Genomic DNA, 12,329 nt, shown 5'->3' on the forward strand with positions numbered 1-12,329 from the left:
GAGACTTTAGAATATTGCATGTCAGCCAGACAAAGTGGAAACACATTGGATATGTTATCAAATTAAAGCATTCGCCGGTATTAGACATTTTTGAATGAATCTAATATCCATGTGTTTAAAAAAGCAACACAATTAAACCACATATAAAACATTTATTACACTGCAAAGCTGTAAAATATGATTATTTGAACTTAATATTGATCAATGCTTATGTTCCTTGTTTAAGTAAAACGTTTATCAGAACCTAGCAGTAGTATTAAAATAAAACACATACAAATTAAAATTATGCTATGAGACAAACACAGTGACATGTTCATTGGATTGTAGGCTCTGTTGTGTACGGCCATATGGAGGACAGTATTACTAACTATATCACTGAAGAGTATGGTCCATTAAATATAAAATAGAAGCCTACTTTAATGGTGTACATGTGGTGTAAGAGTTCCCTTATAAAGGTGTATCATAGTAAAGCACAGCAAAGTGTAATGAAGGAAAGTGAAAGCATGGGAAAGCATAGGCAGGCATTGCAAAGCCCAGAGAAATATAATAAAGCATATTCAAAAACATGGCAAACCATGGTATCAAATTCAATCATTCATTTTTGTGGAATAAATCATGATTATTTGTATAGTATTGTACTGGAAATTCATGCTTTGAAGCATTTAAATTACAGAAGATGTGTTAAAATGCAAATATATACTTTGTGTGTGTGTGTGCGTGCGTGTGTGTGTGTGCGTGCGTGTGTGTGTGTGTGTGTGTGTGCGTGTGTGCGTGCGTGTGTGTGCGTGTGTGCGTGCGTGTGTGTGCGTGTGTGTGTGTATGTCTGAAGTTTCCAAACAATGTGAATCGGACCACTTTTGGACATTGCTATAAACCAGTGCTTGGTTTAAATAAGAAAAAAACAACCCTGAATGCCAGGTAAATGCCAGCTGCCCTACTGTAGGCAGTGCAAGTAAACTAATGAGAGGAATAAAGAAAGCATTCTAGCATTACTTTACTATTCCTCTTCCGATTGTCAGTAATACAGAAAGCTATTTACTCCAAATCGTCATGAGCACTTATTTTTTCTGAAAGGCAAAAATAAAAATTACAATTCCATAACAGATAAGAAACAAATGAAAACTACTGATAAGCCCCAAAACTAATAAAAACAAAACTATGTTGATTTGGTAATAGCTTTGACTATTAATGGTGTTTTGACATTGAAAGCCATACCTATAACCTAGAGTCTATACGAGATCACAGCACAATTATAGAGTGCTGTTTAAACTTTATGGAGCAGCTATGAGTTATTAAGAAAAAGCCTTTGGGGTCAATTGGACTCACAACAGGATGGAGACTGAATGCCTATCGTCAGAAAAGACAAATTAGGATTCTGTTCCTCCTGCAAGAGGAGGGTGGTGGAATATGCATTGTGTGGCCTGGATGAAGCTGGTGAATATGGTTACTACTATCAGGTTTCTCTGATTTCAATCAGCATCATGCCTTGTTTGAGTGCCTCTAACAGTTCTAACTTTCTACCTGGAAAAATAAAGAGTATGGATCTCAGTATATATTTCACCCCAGTCCGAAATCTAGCCATTCAGACATGAAGCCATCACTGTAGAGGAATAGGCCACAGAGACTGCATGGAGTGCCCAGGAAACACCCAAACAACTTTCTCATATTTACTCAGGTGTTTTACCCTTTCAAAGTTTGGCTCATCATATTGCTGTCCTTACAAAAGCAACACGGAATTCTCCTGTTAGGACACAGCACTCTGATTGACTATGATATTATTGTTAATAAATCAAGGAATAATCCTCTCCCTCCCTACACTGAAACCATAAACCTACAGTCAGTGTCCTATACTGCAGCCATTACACAGCTAAAGTAGTTCATGTTTGGCTGTGAATAACCGTTTTTGTTAACTTAAAAAAAGGGAGGGAGGTGGTGATTTCCTCAGTAGTCCTGACAGGAGCATTTTGTGGTACTTTTTTAAGCACTGCCTTGAGCTGATCTATACGACTTTAGTCAATCGCGATTATGTTCAGAGGTTACCATTTATGGAATAACGGACGGTCCTTGCATATCTATATCTCGGTATATCCCACCGTATTCCTTGTGTCAAAAAAGTACGAAATCTGCAGGTAAGGAGTGAGCGCGCGGTCAAAATAACTTGCAATGCAGCAGTGTCACCATGTCAAAATAAATGCTCCGTGCGCAGAAATCTGATCGCAGGCCTTTACTTTAGAGCTATAGGGAACGTGTTCACTCAATACAACTAGATACGTGTGAATAAAAAACATACTAAAAACGAAATAAAGAGTATAATGGTTTTAACAGGAATTATTGCAGCCATGCACTGGCTCACATCATGCTATCCGCAGTGCTGAACTCGGGATAGCTTTGACCGTTTAGGAGAGAGGATGGACCGCGTCGTACCTGCATTTAATCGAATTATCTGTGTTATCAAGTCATCTTTTTCCTTATATATATATATATATATATATATATATATATATATATATATATATATATATATATATATATATATATATATATAATATAGATCTAAAACATAAACGTGGTTTTACCAATAATTACATAAACGTGGTTATTAATTCTGCAATCAATCCGTTTATAATAATGTATTCGTATACGACTATACCAGTGAACACCTTACATGAATTATACTGCTGGACGAATATCCATTGCGTTATGTAACCTGACTGGAACTTGCACTACATGTTGTAAATGCTTATGGAAACCCCAGGCAAGACCGAAGAACATAAGCTATGCAAATATACCGTAATATCATTAAAACAAACTATTATAAGAACTTTGAATATAGCATAAATCATGACATGATCTAATCAGTAAAATAATAGTTTATAGCCAATATCATCTTCACTTTACAACAGACCCCATTGTATTGGGGAAATATATTTAGAAATTAGAAAAAACAAACCGCATCCACCTCTGCAAATCGACTTTCCAAATCTTGCAATGGCTTTCGATAATGCTTCCTACCTGAAAAGCTCAGATTATACAGAAAATGTCCTGACTGCTCTCCGCTCACAGAAAGTTTATTTTTCTGATAGGGACAAATCCTTTCTTCTGCAGTTTTTGTATCCTGACCTAGTAAAGGTGTGTTGTTGCTGACTGGTCTCTGAAGAATGTAAGCCCTTTCTTGTTTTATTAATTACTTATGTTTCTTTCTCTCTAACTACATCGACAAGTCTTAACATTACGCGTGGTGCTGGCGTTGTGGTTTAGAGCCTCGCCCTAATGCTTTTGTAGCCACTCATACGAGGTAAAAGTTTTTTTTTTTTTTTTTTTTTGTTTTGTTTGTTTTTTTTTAAACTGCCTGGAGATACACACATTTACTAAAATATAGTAATGTACATATCGGAATAGTGGTGGAATTTAACTGCTGCTGAAACAATATCTTTTTTTATGCTGAAATGGTGACTGTAGCACTCGTCAAAAGTGTGACTCTTCCTATACCCCTCTTCGGTCACGATCTTGAATTTGAATTTTTTAAAAAATGTTTCAGACAGTTTGTGTGCGCATTAGTGGAGTTCGATATTGTAGCTTCCATCGAAGACAGTGCCACTAACAGGGCTAAACACCCAGGGGGACCCCACTCTCCAAGGAGAGGAGAACAAACTGAAGGCTGTGTGCGGCTCCAATGGTCTTCCTTTGAACCCTTCTTATAGTGTGCCCAAAACGATGCCATCCATGCATCAGCCTGCTGAGTCCTAGGGTTTATTCAAGTATTTTTATAATAGTTGGTTACATTTTAAAACAGTTGCTTGAACTCTATGGAGTTCAATAATGTGCCCTGCCACAACTTAAAAGCACATGTATGCATTATTAAATAGATCCATTGATAGGAAACTTAACATTGAGTATTGCATTGAGTACAAAGTGATTGAAGGAGATACACAGTAGTAACGGTATGGTAAAGCACAGGAAAGAAAGTTCAATCACAGAAAGATAGTGAAGCAAGTTAAATGCACTTGAAATGTGAAGGTATGGAAGTGTTTCTTTGGGTATTTAAGACCCAGGATTAATGTCGAAGTAATTTATATGCTCAGTCCATTACATTTATATAAAACACACAGGTGAAGGATCAAGTGGCCTCCTCTTCTTAATGCTAAGGGAAGTTTGTTGTGCCATGTGTATAGAGTCTCACTCGTACTTTACCAGTAATGGGTGTAAAAGCCGGATCAGAAGAAATCAGCTGATAAGAGACTGAGATAAAGGTATGTTTTCTGTGGGTGCTTTCGTTTTAAGTTTCTTGTTAAACCCTGCTTTAGTATTTGTCTGATATTACTTGATCCAGCTGCAGACCATATATGTTTTATGCTGGGTTAAATTTGTTTGGCAACTGAACAAAACAGACATGGACAGGGCATGTAAAAAGTCAATGGATGCAAAAGTCCATGCAAAAGGATTTATTTTCTTTATTTTCTTTATGTACTTTTCACTATATTCGTTTAAAAACCATGGAATCAGTTAAGCTGTTTGGAATCATAAAGTCTAAAATGAGGAACCAGTTCTTCAGAAAGGGGCTTTTAGACATCTAGAAATGATAGAGAGGCTTCAAATTCCACACCCCATATCAACAGGCCCTTTATGGGATTGCAGTGTTCTGTGGAGAGTCAGTCCCAGCAATACAATTATACCGGAGTCACATTAGCTGGAAATCCCTGCTTACTCAAGACGTAGTTTACAGACGGAAATGACTGAGCTCAGCATTACTGCTATCGAAGACAGGTTTTCCCTTTAAGCAGGCTCATGTTTATCCATTTCCAATGAAAGCTGTCAGAATTCAGAATCCACAATTGGATTATTTATCTCAACATATTTCTGCAGCATAACACCTGTTGATACAGCATATCTACTCACTGCAGTTTGAGGTCATTTTGATCACTGATGTGTTGCCTAACTATTCAGTGTTTTTCGCAATATCAAATTATAAAAAGGGAGGCTCCCCTTTAAAAACACACGGGATCAGTAATATAAAAGCATGCTATTCATTTAAGGTTACATTTAAATTTAGTGGCCTAAAAAAAGGTAGACATTAAACCATGCACATTATTTGCATTATTAACCACAGATGCCAAGGTATCATATCAGGCTGCAAGATCAGCATGTATTGTGTGATCAGCTATCAAAGGCATGGAAGGTACTCAGACTCTTATGTTATCTACCTATCTCAATTTGTATTTGCAGTATACTTATAAAGTTATTTTTCAAGATGCAGCTGATTCTTTCCTTGAGTCCATCAATGGCCTTGATAAACTGCCTTTGCAGAGAAGCAGTATGTTTCCATATTCTCAAGAGTCGATTGGAGCTTTGCTTTCTTAAGAGCTGTCTTTCGAACCGTTCAATCACATTGAGGTGATAAGACATGAAGATGTTGTTTAAGATGGCTGAAAGCTGTAAGGTAATGCAATCCTTAATCCAGGTTCAGAGACCAAAGCGTTGTTTGCTGTGCTGAAACAGACGGCCACTGACATGTGTTTATAATACTCAACTCGGCCATCTACAGCACCTGAAAGTGGATTCAGTGCATGGAACAGAATCGGCATTCAGGAAAAGTAGCACTAGGTGTCAACACAGAACCACAGTCACATTCCCAGTCATGGGGAAATGCAAATATCAGCAACCGTGAACAAAGCAACTCGGGAATTCTAATTCTATAGGACTCTTGAGCAATACTATGTTCCAGATGACTTGTCATTGGGTATGGCTCCCCACACAAAGACTTGTAAATCACCACTTCCCCACTAGCAGAATTGCCCCCTTGGTTTTCTTTGAATTTGTCTTGCACTAGCTGACACTTTGACTGCATTTATCAAACCACACCAGCCTTCAGGAGCTGGTCTGTGTGACCCAATGCTGTGAGTTCAAGTCCAAGCAGGTGAGTCCTGTTCCTGCAGGGAAAGTGTCTGGTATGGGAAGGGTGGTTGTCCCTGCAAGGAAACTGGAATCTGAGATATCCTTCATCTGATAAGCAAACGGAATCAAAAGGATGTCTTGACTGGAGAATGTGGTTAGATAATTAATTATTGGTCATTCTATAACAGGTAAAATTATATATATTTTACCTGTTATAGAATAACCATTAATTAATTATTTGCATTCATTTTTGTTTATTTATTTTTCTCCATAACATTTGTTATGCTTTGTTGTTTTACATTACCTTGTTGTTTGGCCATGTGTCTGTGCCTCCTGATTGTAAAGAACTCACACCACTTTCAACTGGTCAGCCCACTTGCCATAATACAGTAGCAGCCAAGGAAAATAAAGGAACAACTGAAAGGCTAAATCTGCTTTGGTAGTAAAAATCAGTTAACAAGGTGTATCATCGTGTTGGTAGGTTTAGAGAGCCTTGGTTTTAAGTATCTTTAGTGAATGCCTGAAAAATATGTTGAATCCCTGTGTTGCACATTAAACAGTTTAATAAATAAGAGTGCCCACTGTACCTTTCTGTTTAGTCTATCACAAATCTGGTGTCCTTTTTCAGTTTTCTTTCACATTTTATGCTTGTTTCCTTCCACTAAACCCTGTGTAAACACTTCGTCATTCAAGCTCTCCCTTGCTGGCTTCTTACCTGTAGACTGAATGCATTGTGCTTCTAATTCCTTCATGGTATGAATTGAAATAGATTTAAAAGAACAATAAATCAACAGCAAGTTGCCAGACCTTTTAAAGTATAGGCAGGTTTTGCTAGGTTGGTCACCACAGTATTTTTAAAACTAAACTGAAAACCCAGCTCCTGAAAGAAAGAATGACAATGAATATGTTACCTCAAAAGAGTCCAGCAACATCTAATAATAATGTATTTTTTTTCTTTTACAAATATGTTTAACAAAACTTTCAATTAATAGTAAGGTGTATGACCTTGCCTTGTGACCAGTCAGTTACAAGGTCATGCACATCACTATCTCCATCAAATGCAATGAGTGTAATGCTGATTTACTGGTGCATTTAGAGTTTCACATAGCCATTGGGCTTGTAACTAAGGAGGGTTAATTAATTCAGTTACTATAATAATGGAAGTGAGTCAGTAGTCAAGTCTCATCTCTGATATCCTTAGGATACAAAGTTATTAATTGTGGGTGTGTGCTGGCTTGCTTGTCCATGTGTCTGCCCGAATACAGATCACCAGTAGTTAGTATTGCATGGTATTGCATTCCATGGCATCCAAATTTGAACATCACTAGAACTCAAAGTGATTGCAATTAATTTTTATTTCATTTGTCCTTACACTGGGAACCAACAAACATCTGCTTGGCAACCCAGTAGGTGTTTTAAGAGCTTCAGATCCATGTCAGACCCTTGATAGTTCCACGATTTGGCTTGTTGAATACTTGGCTCTTGAGCTGATCTTCCCTGTAGTTGTTAAGTCAGCATATTCTAGCCCACAGCTCAGTGACTCACCAGTAGTGCACCTGTTTTCCCCAGGCGTTCACCTTCCTCTCCAGACAGGCACAAGCTCGTCCCAGACACGCCCTTATCAAATAGCCACTCCAGGATTCACTTTATATATACACACACACACACACACACACATACATACAAGCAGGCTTACTGTATTTTGCACATCCGAGTGCATGATAGGTCCAACACTATTTAATCTGGCAAAAAAAAAAAAAAAAAAACACATTATTGAAAGTGTTTTAAAACCCTTAAATGTCCTTCAGTTACATGGAAATGTGTTTTTTTTTTTTTTTTTTTTTAAAATACATAATAATACTGAATATCCTAAGACTTTTGTATGATTTTTTTTTTTTTTTACTTATTTTTTTTAGCTAAAACATACCAAAGAGCTTTTTAATTAGCAGAATCTATTTCAAACAGATACACATCAGTGGTGGCAGTGACTTGAAGCTGTATGATGCAAGAATGATTGCGTGACAGGGATGTGTGGGACAGCTGGCTGATACCTTATCACTGAAAGAAGCAGAATAAATGAGAGTATCCTGCGAGGTCTTGATAAAACTGTGAGGAGTAAATAAAATATCCACAATACTGAGACTGTCATCAGACTAACAGAAGGAGAGGGCTGCCGCTCTATAGTGTTGTACTCAAAGTATGCTTGCAAAAAATTGTTGCCGGTTATCACTATTATGTGAAACACTGTACACATATTAATTATACATGTGGCATACTGCTAGTGACACACAATAGAGATTCAAAAATAATAAATATAGCTAGTTCCAGTTATTATAGCTTCAGAATCTGTTTAATTTACTAAAACCCTTATGATTAAATCCCCTCTACAAGCTAGTGCATCAGTGCCTGTAGATTGCATGCCAGTACTGTGTTAGTACTATTCTACAAGCTAGTTCATCAGTGCCTGTAGATTGCATGCCAGTACTGTGTTAGTACTATTCTACAAGCTAGTGCATCAGTGCCTGTAGATTGCATGCCAGTACTGTGTTAGTACTATTCTACAAGCTAGTTCATCAGTGCCTGTAGATTGCATGCCAGTACTGTGTTAGTACTATTCTACAAGCTAGTGCATCAGTGCCTGTAGATTGCATGCCAGTACTGTGTTAGTACTATTCTACAAGCTAGTGCATCAGTGCCTGTAGATTGCATGCCAGTACAGTTTTAGTACCCCTCTACAAGCTAGTGCATCAGTACCTGTAGATTGCATGCCAGTACTGTGTTAGTACTATTCTACAAGCTAGTTCATCAGTGCCTGTAGATTGCATGCCAGTACTGTGTTAGTACTATTCTACAAGCTAGTGCATCAGTGCCTATAGATCGCATGCCAGTACTGCATGTTAGTACCCTTCCCTAATTAGAGGTGCTTGTTCTTCTCTCTCACATCTTGGGTGTGTTACTGGCACTGTCATCGAGATGTTCATAGGTAAAGAATCACACTGTATTACACCTCTGGACAAGGAGTGTTAATTGCCCATTTCCTGGCCAATGCATTCTAAAGCAGGGTCGGCCCTCTTCAACCACAGGGCTCCAGAGGCTTCAGGAATGGCAGTTTGTTCTCCCATAAGAGGTTTCATGTTCTTACAAGCAGCTCTTCAGTCAAACACAACTCAACGTTGATAACTTTGCATCCTTGCTGGACTACTGTACATACACTGTACAAACACCTATTTTGAGGTGAGGAGTCAATTATTTCTTTTTAAAAGGTACCCTCTGTACAGCACAGATGGCTCTGTGGGGCCTTAATACATTATGGAAAACATGAAGAAGGTGTCTGATTTATAGTTTCTACCAACACTCAGATCCATAAATAAACTAAACACTGATAAGAAGGTCAATGAAAGAGGTTCTGCAGCTAATTAGTGAGTAGAAAACTTTCTTTCAAAACCTTAGTCACCACACAAGTAATCCAAGACAAAATCCTATGAAAGTTATACGGTGTATTGATCAACAAATACAAGTCAAATAAAACAATATTCGACACAACAAATAAAGTTTCTACAAAAAAATATAGTAATATTTCAGCTTGCCCACGTTTCAGGAGACACAGTGATTGCTTTTTCCTGGGATAGGGTTTCAAATTTTACAGATGCTTTTGGAACCCCCTTGTGTAAAACAAGCTAAAAAACCTATCTGTCATGTTGAGCTTGTTCTGCGCTATAACCAATATAACATATCACTTCAATGAAGGGTGTATTTTTTTTCATATTAACAGCACTTACTAAATTTATTTTCCTTTAATCAGGATAAGAAATCAGGCAAGCAGGGTTGAAGTTGTAAGAATAAAATATTTTTGGTATTTCAGATGTTAATCCCTCTAGGATCTCTTCTTCTGTCCTATTTTTATACGTTTGTTTTTCATTGAAAAAATTCTATAGCAGTTGCTTCAAAAGTTAGCTTGGAGTTTCCTCCTGCTAGTTTGCTGAAATGTTATACACAAAGGGCAACACACAGTAATATTATCTGCTGCAACACGTGTTCATTTTTCAGTGTCAGTCTCTAACTGGGTTGAATATGGTCTAATTTAACACAAAGCTGCTTTTACGGTGGAGGAGTTGTTTGGGATGGCCTCTTTTCACTTCACCTTGTCTCAGAGTGCACACAGGCAGACAGGAGGAGGAGAGGAGCGATGTAACTCTCAGGCGTCAGGCGTGCAGAATAAGTAAACAGGGTTTGGTAACAGCCGAGACCCATCTGTGCTGTATCCAGACACACAAACAAAGCTTACCTTTGTTACTCCCATCCCTGAAAACTTACATGCTTTTCTGCAAATTACAATAAACATGCTTTTCAGTCATAGGGATTGTTTGGATTGTCTCCAGCACAATACACTCATGGAATGTTCCCTGTGTGCTGTACTTTGGTTACAGGGCTGGGGTTGGGTGGGTATCCAAAACATCTGGGTGACTCATAAACAACACACCATAGGAGTAAAATACAGATTATAGAACAGAAACAGGAACACATGTAGTGTCCATGTGTGCTAATCATGGGTAAAGTGTTTGTAGTGCAGCAGAGGCTCTCCTTGAGAGGTAACCAAGTCAGACAATAGTGTCATTATAATGTACCTGCATAGTGTTGGATTTTTTTCTTTAAACTTGGAAATTAAACTTGAGATTGTAAAATCTATATCTAAGGAGTGGCCTGACTTGGAGCTATACTTTAATAAGGACTTAACACGTGGTTACAGCTTTCGTTATTCCATTCACTGCCTTCAGGATACATTCCAGCGAAAACTCTGGCAAGCTGTGACCGTGAGAGAATTCAAGCGAGCAATTATTATTTATGTCAACATTTCTGTTCTTTTAGAAGACCAGAGAAACTTGTAAGAGCAGATACTGAATACCAGAAGAGTGGATAACAAAATAGCCTAATTCTTGTTGAGGTATATCAAAATATCTTGCAGTACCCAAACCCCAGTTCAGTAACCCATAAAACATTAGTAGATGGCACAGAATGGTAGCCAATGGTCAGATAAGACACTGCAACCTTTTGCGATAAAGAAAGGGTCTGCGTTGAAAGCGCTTTAAAAATCATTGGAGATGCCAGCTTCTTCAAAGAGTAAAAGAAAGACTGGTGCAATGTAAACAGGGTCTCAGATTGTGAACAGCTTTCACGAATGGGGTTACTGAAGAAGTGGAAGGACTCTGCTAATAGGGATCACAAGTTAACCCTAGTGAATGTCTAGCTGTCTGTGTTCACCTTTTCTTACAGCCCAGATTACAAACTTGAAACCTACAAAATGTGTGCATAAAGAAATCTACAAAGGTATCACTTTTCAGATAAAAGCAGTCAAGGCATAGTTAGAATGCCAGCATAACAGATGAATCCTTTTCTGTACGGGGGAACAATTCCAGACTTAATGAAGTTTTTGCTCATTTGCAGACATTTTGACACTCACATGTGGTACATTTTATTGTGTTCTTTGTGTTTTCTAAATGTACTGTAAGGTCTTGTGATTAAACGCACTGCTGTCAGCAACAGAGGCATGTTCTTCACCTTGTAACAAAGAAGTGAAACACAATCTCCCACCTTGGGTCGAGGTTAAGTCGTCATGCATTTAAGTTAACATCTGATTGGTCTCCATGTCTATGTTCTCTAGACTAAAAACCAAAACACATCTTCTCCAAATTCCCAATATGGTAGAGGCATACACCCACATGATCACAGGCAGGCTGAGCTGAGATTTGAAATGAATCTTGTTGATCCACATCTCAGGTTTCTGGAGTTTACAGAAGACAGTACATGCATTCTTACTCAAACCCTAATAATCTAAGATCAAAAAAGGTGAAACATCAACTTAGGTGGCAGCTGTCTCGAAGTCAGCAAGTGGTTAAAATCACACACCCGAAGATGGGTAAAATAAGAAAGCTGAGGCTGTGAAATTCAAGGTGCAACTGGGTTGGGCTCATCTGCCCACCTTTTTGCCTCAGGGCTCAGAATAACATTGTGCAGGGTATGAATTGCAGGAATACACAGGGAAGTACAAAGAATAAATCATGTGCCCTGCAGGGAGATACAGTCATGTCAGACACAAGTCAAATTATAGGGTATAAAACCCCTTGTTCTTATCTTTCTCATTGGCTTGAACAGTTCCCTGTTTGTTTCTTATGACCCGACTGAAAAGTCCCATTTGAGACCTGTCTCAAAAATGTTGATTTTTTTTTTTTTTTTTTTTTTTTTTTTTTAACAAGAATGTGTTTAGCTATAATTAGTAAGGTTTAGTGCAGTTTAACTGCACTGCCTTTACAGCAGGTTAGAAAAGATTACTAGAACCATAAAAAAATCTTTAATCTTAAGATTGAGCTAAATGTAATCAAATTTAAAAATCAGAGCTCTGATATACAGTAATGCAATGCTTTTCATTTCACTTAACAGTT

The 12,329-nt window shown here is 37.9% G+C and overlaps 1 protein-coding gene across 5 annotated transcripts in view; it reads right to left on the bottom strand.

Moving 5' to 3' along the window:
* LOC121325706 (collagen alpha-1(XVII) chain-like) overlaps nt 1–3,183 on the bottom strand; it is a 35,301-nt gene extending 32,118 nt beyond the window's left edge. For 3 of the 5 annotated variants that reach the window (XM_041268581.1, XM_041268579.1, XM_041268576.1), the window contains exon 1: nt 3,013–3,183. The gene's annotated coding sequence lies outside the window, so the exon portion shown is untranslated. Of the gene's footprint in view, nt 1–2,959 lie in introns of all 5 variants that reach the window. The other 2 variants (XM_041268578.1, XM_041268580.1) reach the window with 2 other exon arrangements.
* Nucleotides 3,184–12,329: the final 9,146 nt, after the last annotated feature.

Source organism: Polyodon spathula, chromosome 13 (assembly GCF_017654505.1).
Source record: "Polyodon spathula isolate WHYD16114869_AA chromosome 13, ASM1765450v1, whole genome shotgun sequence".
Taxonomy (NCBI): domain Eukaryota; kingdom Metazoa; phylum Chordata; class Actinopteri; order Acipenseriformes; family Polyodontidae; genus Polyodon; species Polyodon spathula.